Raw genomic sequence first — 13600 nt, 5'->3', positions numbered from 1 at the left:
GCACGAAAGCTAATAGCTTTTTGGTTCCTAAGTTTGCAACAAGAAGATTCTAAACACAGCTTTGATAGCAAACATGTTCATGGCATCCCCAGTCAAGCGACAAACAAAAACAAGAACGTCAAACAGGTCACAACTTCAGCAACCAAAGAAAGGAAAAGAATGATTTGCAGTCATCGTCCTCAAGCATCGACAAAACTTAGGAAAGAAAGAAAATCATGCATAAAAGGGTTCGGATCTCTTATAAAATTGTGTCAAACCAAGATTGAGAAGAATCCACGATTACCTGAGAGCACTTAGGCTGCTAAACAAACAGGAGAGGCTCCCAGAAATCGAACGGTTCTGGCAAACGAAATCCACGAACTGGGTCGCGGAAGATTCCAGCGCTGATGCAGGGGATGCTAGCCGAAGATCTATCCTTTTTCTTTTTCTGGTTTTCTTCCCCTCTGTTTTCCCGGCCTCCACCCTTACTCTCTATCTCACACTCTCGGTTTCTCCCTCGCTCAGCCTCCCTTTCTCCCTTTTTCTTTTCCGGCAGCTCTCCTATCTCACCCCAAGCCGCCACTCACTTCTCGGTCTCCCTTTTGTCCAGCCCTCAAAAACCCCCTAGCTGTCCTCATATTTTTCTTTTTATATCCAATGACCCCCCTTAAACCCTCATTTGGATGGTAGAAGAAAAACTGATTTCTGTTGCATTTTTAGAGCCCTTGATTCTCATGTTTTTCTAGAATCCTCTTGATAGATCTTGAAGGAGTGATGTGGCCTTGTACTGAGGGCTTAAATGGGAAGAAATAAAGCCGAAAAAAAATGAATGGAAATTAGACTACAATGGCCGCTGCAATTTTTCTTCTTTACTGACCTCCCGCTTGCATTTTTGCATGAAAGAAATTGGCGCGTGCTTGCCACGCGCGCATGGAACAGCCCTTTTTCTTTTTTTTTTTTAAAATTAGGTAAACAAACATCAAAAATTTCATAAACTGAATCTAGAAGAACTAAAACATATTTTTGTGGAGATTTTCCTTTTTCCAGTAAATTTTATGCTAAAAAAACGTCTTAAAAAAAATAAAAACTAAAGATGAATAATAATTAACATTTAATCAATGAAAAATAAAAATAAAAGTAAATAAACTAAATTAAAAATTTGGTGTCTACACCGTAGGTCAGAAAATCACAAAATGTGACGCCCCCACTTCTCCCAAGAGCGAACCCAAGAGTATCGGTGGAGCGCCTGCCTAATTCTCACCAGGAATTGGTACTAATTCAATTTACACGCAATAATAACCAATCGATACTAAAAATCAAAGAGATAAAAGAAGGTCAATTCCTCAATAAACATTCAAGTCTTACATCATAATCTACCCAATTACTTTGCGTTCCCAAAATATACAGCTTCCAAAAATCAAATTTTAGACAAATACATTCACGATTCTAATCAAGTGAAGCATCAAGTAAGCTTCTCTAGAATTCCTTCCATTTCAGCTCCTGTTAAGGAAAACAAATCTAACGGGGTGAGCGTATGCTCGTGAGGTCAAGAAAACATGCAAGACAAGTAATTCAATAGCAATAGCACTTATATAATAGTGAAAACTATAACATTCAAGAATTTCACCATTTATAATAAACACACTTGAGTAGGAGGCAGGAGCTCACAAAAAGCTAATTTTCAATTACTTTGCCCAAGTTCAAATCAACCCCTTCTTGTAACGACACCCCGTCACTTGGATAAATAATTAAATCGTAGCACTTCACGTATTCCATTTATGTTTCTGAGACGACTCGAGAGGTACCTCCCACCTGAATCGGTGTGGTACTTGCTATCGTTCAGAGGTTTAGGGTACTGAGACAACTCGAGAGGTACTTCTCACCAAATCGGTCTGGTACTTACAATCGTTCAGTGGTCGATGAGACATCGCTCCAATCGACTCAGCATGATTTAAGGTACTGAAATAACTCAAGAGGTACCTCCCACCAAATTGGTGTGGTACTTACAATAGTTCAGTGGTCGATGAGACATCGCTCCAATTGACTTAGAATACTTTAGGATTCTGAGACGATTCAAGAGGTACCTCCCACCCGAATCGGTGTGGTACTTACAATCGTTCAGTGGTCGATGAGACATCACTCCAATCGACTTAGCATGATTTAGGGTACTGAAACGACTCGAGAGGTACCTCCCACCAAATCGGTGTGGTATTTACAATCGTTCAGTGGTCGATGAGACATCGCTCCAATCGACTTAGAATGCTTTAGGGTTCTGAGACGATTCGAGAGGTACCTCCCACTCGAATCGGTGTGGCACTTGCTATCGTTAAGAGGTTTAGGATACTGAGACGACTCAAGAGGTACCTCCCACCCGAATCGGTATGGTACTTGCTATCGTTCAGAGGTCGATGAGGCATCGCTCCAATTGACTTATGCAGTCATAGCATATTTTCCAAGTCAAGTCATGTCAGGTCAAGCAATTCAAGTCACGTCAAGCAATTCAAGTCAGGTCAAGCGATTCAATTTAGGTCAAGCACGAGTCATTTATTTCAAATGAGAACGAGTGTGGTAAAGTATACACTCGACTCCATTTCCAAAATTTCAAGTCATTGATATCAAGTAAGCACGTATCAAGTTCACAGGATTTCAACCATTCATGCACTAATAATAATCAAGCACATAATCATGTACAATTGCCAATCATATTCATTCATGTAATAAGTATCATGTATAATACTTGTACAACTAATATCTCAATCATATAAGCATTTAACATACACTTGACACTCACCAAGTTATCAAAGAAGGAATGTCACTCAGAGTTCAAGCGTCCACCGTGGGATCCTCTTGAAAGCCCTCATGCATGCCTAAGTAATTAATAATGGATAATCACTTATAAATCCCAATTATCGAAGAAGATTGTATTAGAGTACAATCTAAGAAAATCTCATGAAAATAAGCCTTAATTTCTCGTAAATCGAGACTCAAAAGTGGAGTTATAAAATACAAGAGAAATCTGATTTTCATCTTTGAAATCAAGTGTAAAACGATCAAGTGATATCGAAGGAAAAAGATGAGTTCTAAAAACTCAACTTCTTTTAAGTTTGGAAATTTTGGGTTTGTCTCACGATTTTAGAAAAATCGTATCTCACACTCTACAAGTCCAAAATTGAAAAACTTGGTACCGTTGGAAACCTCTTCCAAAGTACCAAAAATTCTTAGAAGAACTTTTTCATGATTCCAAACAGAAGGTATTCAAAAATTGGCTCAAAGTTGCTGTTTTGGAAAGTCAAGACAGATTAGGATTGATTTTCGACAAAGTTTGGAAATTCGGCAAAATTCATACAATGCGAACTAGCCTCTGAAATTTGGAACTCAATTAGAATTACAATAGAAGTTTTCAACACAATAAGCAGAACAAGAATTGGAGTTTCGAGCACCAAGATATGGTGGCTCAAAGTTGCTGAATTTCCTCTTTGAACGAAGATTTTCCAGGTTTAAATCATGATCTTTGGGACTTTGGTTGAGCATCGAAATGGACTACACTACACTACCATATAAGGGCTACTCCTCTGTCAAATTTCATAGAAAAATACATACGGGAAGTTGGTTAACCAAATCACTAAAGTTTCAAAAATTCCAAGGCAAATTTGCCTTGTACTTGAGTTTTCCGTTTTCAAAACGTTTGGCCAACAAAAATATCTCAAACACGGTCCATTTGTGTAGATAATGTCTAAGAAACAGCCAATATGTATTTGGTAGGCGATTAACACCACGAATTTTGAAATTACAAGTCCTAATCAAGATTAAGGCATTTACAAGCCAAAAGAGGGTTTCAAACCATTCAGTCAGTTTCAGAATACGGCCACAACTCACTCACCTCAACTTGGAATTGAGCGTGCTTGGTGGCGTTGAAAACTAGATTCATAAAGCTACAATTTCTTAGAAGAAATTATTTTCAAAACCTGTCCACAACTTGCTCACATTTGAGCATCAATTTGCTGCTCAAAACAGAGCTTCCAGGGAACTAGCAAAACAGGACAGTCATGTTCAAATGATTGGTATGGATTACTCAGGTAGAATCAGGACATGCATTTTATACCATTGGAAATCTGGGAATGTCTAGTATCCAATACCACAAACAGCACTCAATTTTGATGTCGGAGCAAAAAGTTATAGATAAAACAAAAACACTGCCAGAGCAGTTACGGGAAAATTTCCAGTTTTGCTCAACTTCCGAAATCACAACCTTCGGCCAACCAAATCATGAAATTTTTTGATGAAACTTTCTACACAACCCATACAACATATATAAATCATAAAAAAGTCAATATAACTTTAAAAAAAGCTCCAAAGGTCACGACATTCACGGGGCAGAATTGTTCCTTTTTGCTCAACTTCTTTTTTTTGAGTTTTCATCCATAATATCCCTCATTTCTAGTATATTAATCACTAATCCAAATTTAATAACATTTAAACTCATCAAATCAGTCCATCAAACCATAGTGGGAGTTCATAGAGCCCACTCACTAATTTTCAACATAAATAAAGCTACCCATAAACAACTATGAACTCATTAGTGCTATATTACTGCCATAAACTAAGAATTTCGAGGTTGATCATTGATTACCTTAGTTGATGACTTAGGCAGAAATTTTGGTCCTCTTAAAGCTCACAAGAACCGTGGAAATGAAGTCCTTTTTCAAGCTTGAGTTGCTCTCCAAGTGTTTAGCAAAGGTTAGTGTAAATTTGAATTGATTTGGTGGAGTAAAGTGAAGTGAAATGATGAAGAAATTTAGCTCTTTCTTCCCTTGGTGTGGCCGGCTGCTTGGAGAAGGAAAAAAAGAGATGGTGCTGATGGTAAGCTTTCGTGGGAAGCTTTAAAATTTGTGGCCAAAAATTTCTTCAAAAGTCAACTAGGAATAGTGCGCGTATGCGCGCGTTTGGTGCTTGATTCCTCTCGGGTTTGTTTCACTAATACACTAAATCTCTATTGCACTTCAATTTATACTATCATTATTCACTCTTAATAGTTCCAAAATAAAGGTCTTAAGTCCCTCAGTTGATCGCGCGCATAAGAACGCGTACTTCCAATTTATGCGCGATAGAGTGGAATCTCTAAGAATTTCTTATAACGATAGTATAACTAACTAACAGTTGAGCACTTAAACATAAAAATACCTATTTTAAGACTAATGTACAAGTCTCCAATTTTTCAAGTTTATTGTATTCTCAAATCGATTATTAACTCCAATCGTGTATTCACTATTCTCACTTAACGAACTTTCAAAAATTAAATTTGGAAACAAATCATTTTAAAAATATATGCAAGTCATAATTCCATGTAATTGGATCTTAAAGGTTGAAATAAAATATTCTGAATAAACGGGCAATTAAATATTTAAATAATCTAGTAATAGGAATTTAAAATAAGTAAATTTTTACGAGTCCTCACATCCTCTCCCCCTTAAGAAAATTTTGTTCTCGAAATTATACATTGATTGGTGAACAGGTCTGGATACTTTTCTCGAATGGTTTCTTCCACTTCTCAGGTTGCTTCCTCTAGTCCATAATGTCTCTATAAAACCTTCATTAGAGGGACTTGTTTGTGTTTTTAACCTTTTCACTTTTCGATCAAAATCTTTACCGGTCCTTTTCACTTCTCCCATTCAAAACTCACACTTACGGAACTTAACTATTCTCAGGTGCCATTCATGATCTTATTACAGGTCTTGAGACATGGAGCAACAGATTACAGATACATATAAGCCGTAAAATCAATTAAAAGTAAGGTAAATTTTCATATACCATAAAAGGTCATAATAGTTACACTAAATTATAATAAGTTCATCAAATCATTTCAAAGAAAAGAGGAATCAACAAGATCAAAACGTGTTAAGTCGTAATATACATTAAAAGGATGTCATCCCCTATACAAAAGATTGCACCCTCTAAAAGTATCAGTTTAAGCTAGGGTGAAACTACAATTCCTATTTGTCGAGTGGAGTTAGATTTACCCCAACTCATAGAGTTTCTACTACTTGGGTCCCTCTTACAATCATTAGCATTAGTTACTCCTTCTGGCACTCGACTGATTTTGCAGTGAATTTAGCAGGTTGTTGAGAATTTCCTTTTCCCTTAGAAGTTTTAGGGCAATTCGAAAACTTATGCTCAGTACTATCGCAGCTCAGACATTTTCCTTGTTTACTCCAGCACTCGGCCTTAGTATGGTTAATCTGGCCACAGTATCCACAAGTTACGTGAGGAGTCACGGCTTGACTAGTTTGAGATTACCCTTTTTGTTGAGCTCGTCCACTTCAATTTCCTTTTGGCGGGGCTTTGCTTGATGGAGTTTCTCCGGATTTTTTATGCATCTTCACTCCTCCAACCTCTTTTTCCATATTAAGGGGTTGAGTAGATTTCTTGGACGGTTTAGGAATATCACTTGAGTTACCCCTCTTTCTAGCATGAAAAGTTTTAGATTAAGACTTAGCATGTTCTACCCTCTATGCCTTATCCAAGGCATCCATAAAAGTAGTAATCTGGGCAGTTGTTAGGGATTCTTGAATTTCTAGATTTAATCCCTGAATAAACCTCCTTATCCTTTTCCGTTCGGTGAGTACAAGATCAGGGGCAAATTTGAAAAGTTTGGTGAACCACTTCTCATACTCGACCACACTTAATAACTCTTGCTCTAACTTAATAAAGTCGTCCTCCCTCTTTTCTTGTATAATTGGTGGGAGGAACTTGACATTAAACTCCCTCTCAAAATTTACCCAAGTCCAAGGGATTTGTTCTCTTTCCCACTTTGCACTAACAACATTCTACCACGAGCATGCTATTCCCTCAAATTGAAAAATGACAAAATTTACTTGCCTTTTCTCGATATAATCTAGAGCGGCAAAATATCAACCATCATTTCAAACCAATTTTCAGCTACTTTGGGATTAGACCCTCCATGGAACTTAGGTGGAGCGTACTTTAAGAATCACTCAAGAGCTCTATCCTCACCCTTCTCTTGGTTCATAGGTTGGTTGACTGGTTCAGGTCCTTGGCGCTCAACTAAACGATCGAGAATATCAGTCATGCGGTTAATTGTGAGGACCCAAAAATTTTCACATTTTCTCAGCATTATTTTATTTATTTGATTATATTTTATACTGTCCTTGGAAATATTGAATTTTCTATGCATTTTTACAAGTAAGTACAGTTTTAAAATCATCTTCCTAATATGAGTCAGTGTACGTTGAGTTTGAAGTGTATTATGGACGTGGGACCCACTAGTGCGGTAAATGCGATATATTTTTGACAACTTGTTGGAATTTGGTTAAGTGATATTATTTTACAAGGTGCTAAGAGATAATTAGAAGTTACCTATATGGATTAGTATTAGAGAGACAAAGAGATAAGTTTAAGCAAGCAAGGTACCAAGTGTCACAAACCCATTGGATGTTGGATTTGACCAAGACCTTCTTAACTTTCCTAAAATCAATTTTGACTCAATTTTCTCTCATTTTTTCTTGTGTCTTGGCTGAACCTCTTGAGGAGGAAAACAAGAAGAGCTCTTCAATTTCTAGCTTCCAAATTTGCTCAAATATTGAGTTTCAACCAACCAAATCACAACCACACCATACAAGTGATCATTAGGGAAGGTTAAAGGTGTTGGTGGAGTTGTTTTGGAGGAGGAAAGATTAAGTTCCTACCTTTCCTGTGGTTTTAAGGTATTTTGCTAAGAACATCCTCTTTACTTCAATTAATTACTTATTAGTGGTTTTTAGTTGTTTTAGATGTTGTTTTGCGGAAGATTAGCACTTGAATGCATGAATTCCAGTTTAGGGTTTTATTTTTACCCTGTTCTGCCTGGACCAGTTAGGCCATGATGAAGGCCGAATCAGCTCTTACCCAAAACATAAAAGTTGTAGAAAATGATGTTTTATACTTTCCTGTAAAATTTCAGCTCAATCGGAGCAATGTAGCCTATAAAATGACCAAAATGCCCCTGCTGCCCTATTTCTGTCCGAAACTGATAATCAGCTTATATAAGTGGTTAGTTTGACCAGGAATATTATCGAATTGGTTGTTGATGTCTTCTTAAGAATTATAGCCTTGTATCTTAGCTTTCAAATGGCTTGGAATTACCTTAATTGGAGTTGTTTGTGCTGAGATATGAGTGAATGAATCAGGACTGCTAGTTGAATTTCACAGTGAGCTTCGAACTGGAAAATCTGGAGTTGTTTTGGTAAATTTGACCTAGTTAGAGTGTGAACTGGACTAAGTAGTCTTCATCAAAGTTATAGCTCTTTGTCTTAGCTTCACAACGGTATAAATTTCACCTCAATCTAACAAGCATAGCCTCAGTTGTGTCCATTACGCAAAACCACATCAAATCTATCCTTTTGCTAAACTTCATTTCTGCACATGTCGTTAGCTTGATTTTGTACTTATATGACTTTGAGCCTATGGAATGGCTATTGAAATGAGATGATATTATGTGTGACTTTGGGATTGATTGAGGAAAACAATGAAGCCATAAATGGCTGGAAAAATAGGTAAATACAAAGGGCGTGCTGCCCAAATTTTCGCTCGAGGGCTAAGTTTCTACTTGAATTTATATATTTTCATTTAGCAAATACTATGATCATTTTTCCATCTTAAAACATGATCCTTCTTCAATTGGAAACTCCAAATGTTTACTTACTCTTACCCAAATAAAAAGGAGTGGTTTAGGATTTTCTTGGGTATTTTATCCTCCCTTTTACATGAATTTCATTAAGACATTTAGTCCATAATATCTACTTGAATATGAGATGATTTTGAACCATATAAATGATCCTGAAAACAGTATTTCTTAGCCTATCTAGCTAGATTCCGACTTGCCTTTGGTTCAAGTGTTTCCATTGGAAAATTTTATAACCCTTTTGAGTTGGGTTTTACGTTTGGACTATGGAACCCTAGTTATTTTTGTCCACGGGTCCAAATGTTCTCATTTCACTTTAAAGTCTTTTTATATGTTCCACTCATCATTTGTCGAGTTTCTTTGATTTCACCTAATTGTTTGCGCTAGATGAGTTGTAATATTCTTTCTCGTTTAATCTTAGGTTTTCTCGGTGACTGAGGATAATATCCGGAAGGATATTTTGCATACGTAGGTGAGTGTTCTTTGTTTGTTATATTCTCCATGATTTCATCACTTGTTGTTGTTGTTTCATAATGTGTTAAGTGCTTTCAAGGATTTCAAAAACGAATTTTCTAGGCGAGCGTGTACTTTATCGCGCTTGACCTAAATGAAACGTGAAATTTTAAATGATTTAATGATTAATAGATTAGTTGTGCATGATGTAAGCCTTTTGGCTGAATTGGGCCTGACCCTTCGTTACCGATCGACTCGAGCTAGAAGCGAACTCGGTCGGGCAATATGGTGACCCTGGGTGTGAACGTTGGTATACTCGAGTATTACCTTGTAGGTTGGTGGAGCCCGGCCAACGTCCAGGAGGGGGTGAATGAAATGAACAAATGAACGAACGAGGGATTTTACTTACAAAATTTCATTTTCAAATGATTGGAGGAATAAGGGGAACGATAGGAGAACGAACGAACGAATAAATGGCTCCCTGTGAGCCCGTATCCTTTTAATGAATGTTATTATTGCTTTATATTGTCATGTTTCTTGCATTACTTGTTATTTATGGTTAATACATTAGATTTATTGTTTGATTATGTGTTCGGAACCTCACTGAGTTTTTAGCTCACCCCTTTAGTTTGTTTTCCTTAACAGGGGAAGGCGAGTAAGGACGAGAGCTCGGTTTAGACTAGTCTAGACTAGTTTCTGATTTTGTAATGGTTCTCGCCCTAGTGCTTGGCACGGGTTGGATGTGTGATGAACTGAGAACCTTTGTATATTCGATGTTTGTACTCCCTTTTGAGATAATAATATACATAAGTTTTGCATTGAGTTTTGGATTGTCGTTATATTTATTCCTATGATTTATTTTGATTTTAATTGAGGACTGAAGTGAACGACTGAGTCCCGGCGAAAGCTGGGCAGGCGGTCCGCCGAACCCTCTGGTTCGCCTTAGGGGGAGGTGGGGCTGTCACATTAATAGCCGTAGCCACTTGGTCACCCTCTTCGTTTCTAGGGTTTTGGTTTGGTCCAATCGCGGATTCCTCACCTCTCTCGGGAGTGCGAGGTTGCCGAAACCCATGCCCATGCCCTCGTCCACGTCCTTGCTGATTCATTTAGCAAGCTTCTAAACGCATAATAGAAATAGAAAGTATAAGTATGTGAATCAAAAAATAGGTACATATTGCAAGAACACTTCAAGTCAAAGCATAGCTATTTGTATAAGCTAGAAGTCATGTCACATGTCGATGTGCATACAACGAGTTAATAGTATCAAATACAGGTCATAGGCAACTAAGTGCCACAAATATAGTACTTGCAGGCAAAATACAAAAGGTCTCACGGCGAGCACCACCCCTACTAAACTAGGCAGGATCAAAAGAAAAACCATAAGTCTAGTTAGGAACAAAACTAGAAAAATCTATGATACCAAACTACATCATTCAAATTATTATACACTCCAAATTGCATCAAAAAACCTGAGCTACTTCCCAAATTCTTAACCTCCTCGCTAGATTCAAGGTGAAAGTTCTTGTACAAGATAGGGTAATAAGTCAAACCAAATGGAATGCAAAGATGTCTCATTTTCAAGTTCAAAGTGGAGCCCCAAATTGTTCAAATGGCTCAACTTTTCTGTCGAAATGTTCGACAAGCAAAAGAGTGGGAAAGCAAGGTTTCTAACCCTTAAACTCACTATATAAATATTTAAAATTTCTAATCTTAACCCACCTCCAACCTAACCTGAAGAGCAAAGTCTTACAGTGTTTTACGAGCAAAAATGGTGCTACAACCTCAAGCACCAAAATCACATTGCACTTAATACACAATCAAATCCCATGGTCCGGCATCCTAAATTTTTAGGCCTAGGATACACTGCAAAGATCTAAAACCTAAACTCTGATACCAACTGTGACGCCCCTACTTCTCCCAAGGGTATCGGTGGAGCGACTACCCAGCTCTCACCAGGACTCGGTACTAACTCAATTTACACTCAATAATAACTAATTGATACTAAAAATTGAAGAGATAAAAGAAGGTTAATTCCTCAATAAACATTCAAGTCTTACATCATAATCTACCCAATTACTTTGCATTCCCAAAATATACAGCTTCCAAAAATCAAATTCAAGATAAATACATTCACAATTCTAATCAAGTGAAGCATCAAATAAGCTTCCCCAGAATTCCTCCCATTTCAGCTTCCGTTAAGGAAAACAAATCTAACGGGGTGAGCGGATGCTCGTGAGACCAAGAAAACATGCAAGACAAGTAATTCAATAGCAATAGCACTTATACAATAGTGAAAACTATAACATTCAAGAATTTCACCATTTATAATAAACACACTTTAGTAGTAGGCAGGAGCTCTCAAAAAGCTAATTTTCAATTACTTTGCCCAAGTTCAAATCAATCCCTTTTTGTAATGACACCCCGTCACTTGGATAGATAATTAAATCGTAGCACTTCACGTATTCCATTTATGTTTCTGAGACGACTCGAGAGGTACCTCCCACCTGAATCGGTGTGGTACTTACTATCGTTCAGAGGTTTAGGGTACTGAGACGACTCGAGAGGTACCTTCTACCAAATCGGTGTAGTACTTACAATCGTTCAGTGGTCGATGAGACATCGCTCCAATCGACTTAGCATGATTTAGGTACTGAAACGACTCGAGAGGTACCTCCCACTAAATCGGTGTAGTACTTACAATCGTTCAGTGGTCGATGAGACATCGCTCCAATCGACTTAGAATGCTTTATGGTTCTGAGACGATTCAAGAGGTACCTCCCACCCGAATCGGTGTGGTACTTACAATCATTTAGTGGTCGATGAGACATTGCTCCAATTGACTTAGTATGATTTAGGGTACTGAAACGACTTGAGAGGTACCTCCCACCAAATCGGTGTGGTACTTACAATCGTTCAGTGGTCGATGAGACATCGATCCAATCGACTTAGAATGCTTTAGGGTTCTGAGATGATTCGAGAGGTACCTCCCACCCGAATCGGTGTAGTAATTGCTACTGTTCAGAGGTTTAGGGTACTGAGACGACTCGAGAGGTACCTCCCACCCAAATCGGTGTGGTACTTGCTATCAAAGAAGGAATGTCACTCAAAGTTCAGGCATCCACCGTGGGATTCTCTTGAAGGTCCTCATGCGTGCCTGAGTAATTAATAATGGACAATCACTTATAAATCCCAATTATCGAAAAAGATTGTACTAGAGTACAATCTAAGAAAATCTTATGAAAATGAGCCTTAATTTCTCGTAAATCGAGGTTCAAAAGTGGAGTTTTAAAATACAAGAGAAATCTGGTTTTCATCTTTGAAATCAAATGTAAAACGATCAAGTAATATTGAAGGAAAAAGATGAGTTCTAAAAACTCAACTTCTTTTAAGTTTGGAAATTTCGGGTTTGTCTCACGATCTTGGAAAAATCATATCTCACACTATACAAGTCCAAAATTGAAAAACTTGGTACCGTTGGAAACCTCTTCCAAAGTATCAAAAATTCTTATAAGACACTTTTCCATGATTCCAAACGAAAGGTATTCAAAAATAGGCTCAAATTCACTGTTTTGGAAAGTCAAGACAGAATTGAGTTGATTTTCGACAAAGTTGCTGAATTTCCTCTTTGAACGAAGATTTTCCAGGTTTAAATCACGAACTTGGGACTTTGGTTGAGTATCGAAATGGAATCGGAATGGTACCAAATTTCGTAGTACTACACTACCATATAAGGGCTACTCTGTCAAATTTTATAGAAAAATATATATGGAAAGTTGGTTAACCAAATCACTAAAGTTTCAAAAATTCCAAGGCAAATCTACCTCGTACTTGAGTTTTCCGTTTTCAAAAGTTTGGCCAACAAAAATATCTCAAACACGGTCCATTTGTGTAGGTAATGTCTAATAAACAGCCAAGATGTATTTGGTAGGCGATTAACACCACAAATTTCAAAGTAACAAGTCCTAATCAAGATTAAGGCATTTACAAGCCAAAAGAGGGTTTCAAACCATTTAGTCAGTTTCGGAATACGGCCACAACTTACTCAACTCAACTTGGAATTGAGCGTTGTTGGTGGCATTGAAAACTAAATTCATAAAGCTACAATTTTTTAGAAGAAATCGTTTTCAAAACCTGTCCACAACTAGCTCACATTTGATCATCAATTTGCTGCTCAAAACAGAGCTTCCAGGGAACTAGCGAAACAGGACAGTCATGTTCAAATGATTGGTATGGATTACTCAGGTGGAATCAGGACATCCATTTTATATCGTTGGAAATCTGGGAATGTCTAGTTTCCAGTACCACAAACAGCACTCAATTTCGATGTCGGAGCAAAAAGTTATAACTAAAACAAAAACACTGCCAGAGCAATTACGGGAAAATTTCCCATTTTGCTAAACTTCCGAAATGACAACCTTTGGCCTACCAAATCATGAAATTTTTTGATGAAACTTTCTACACAACCCATACAACATATATACATCATAAAAA

This window comes from Coffea arabica, chromosome 4c (genome assembly GCF_036785885.1).
Source record: "Coffea arabica cultivar ET-39 chromosome 4c, Coffea Arabica ET-39 HiFi, whole genome shotgun sequence".
Classification (NCBI taxonomy): domain Eukaryota; kingdom Viridiplantae; phylum Streptophyta; class Magnoliopsida; order Gentianales; family Rubiaceae; genus Coffea; species Coffea arabica.
This window is presented reverse-complemented; position numbering follows the sequence as displayed.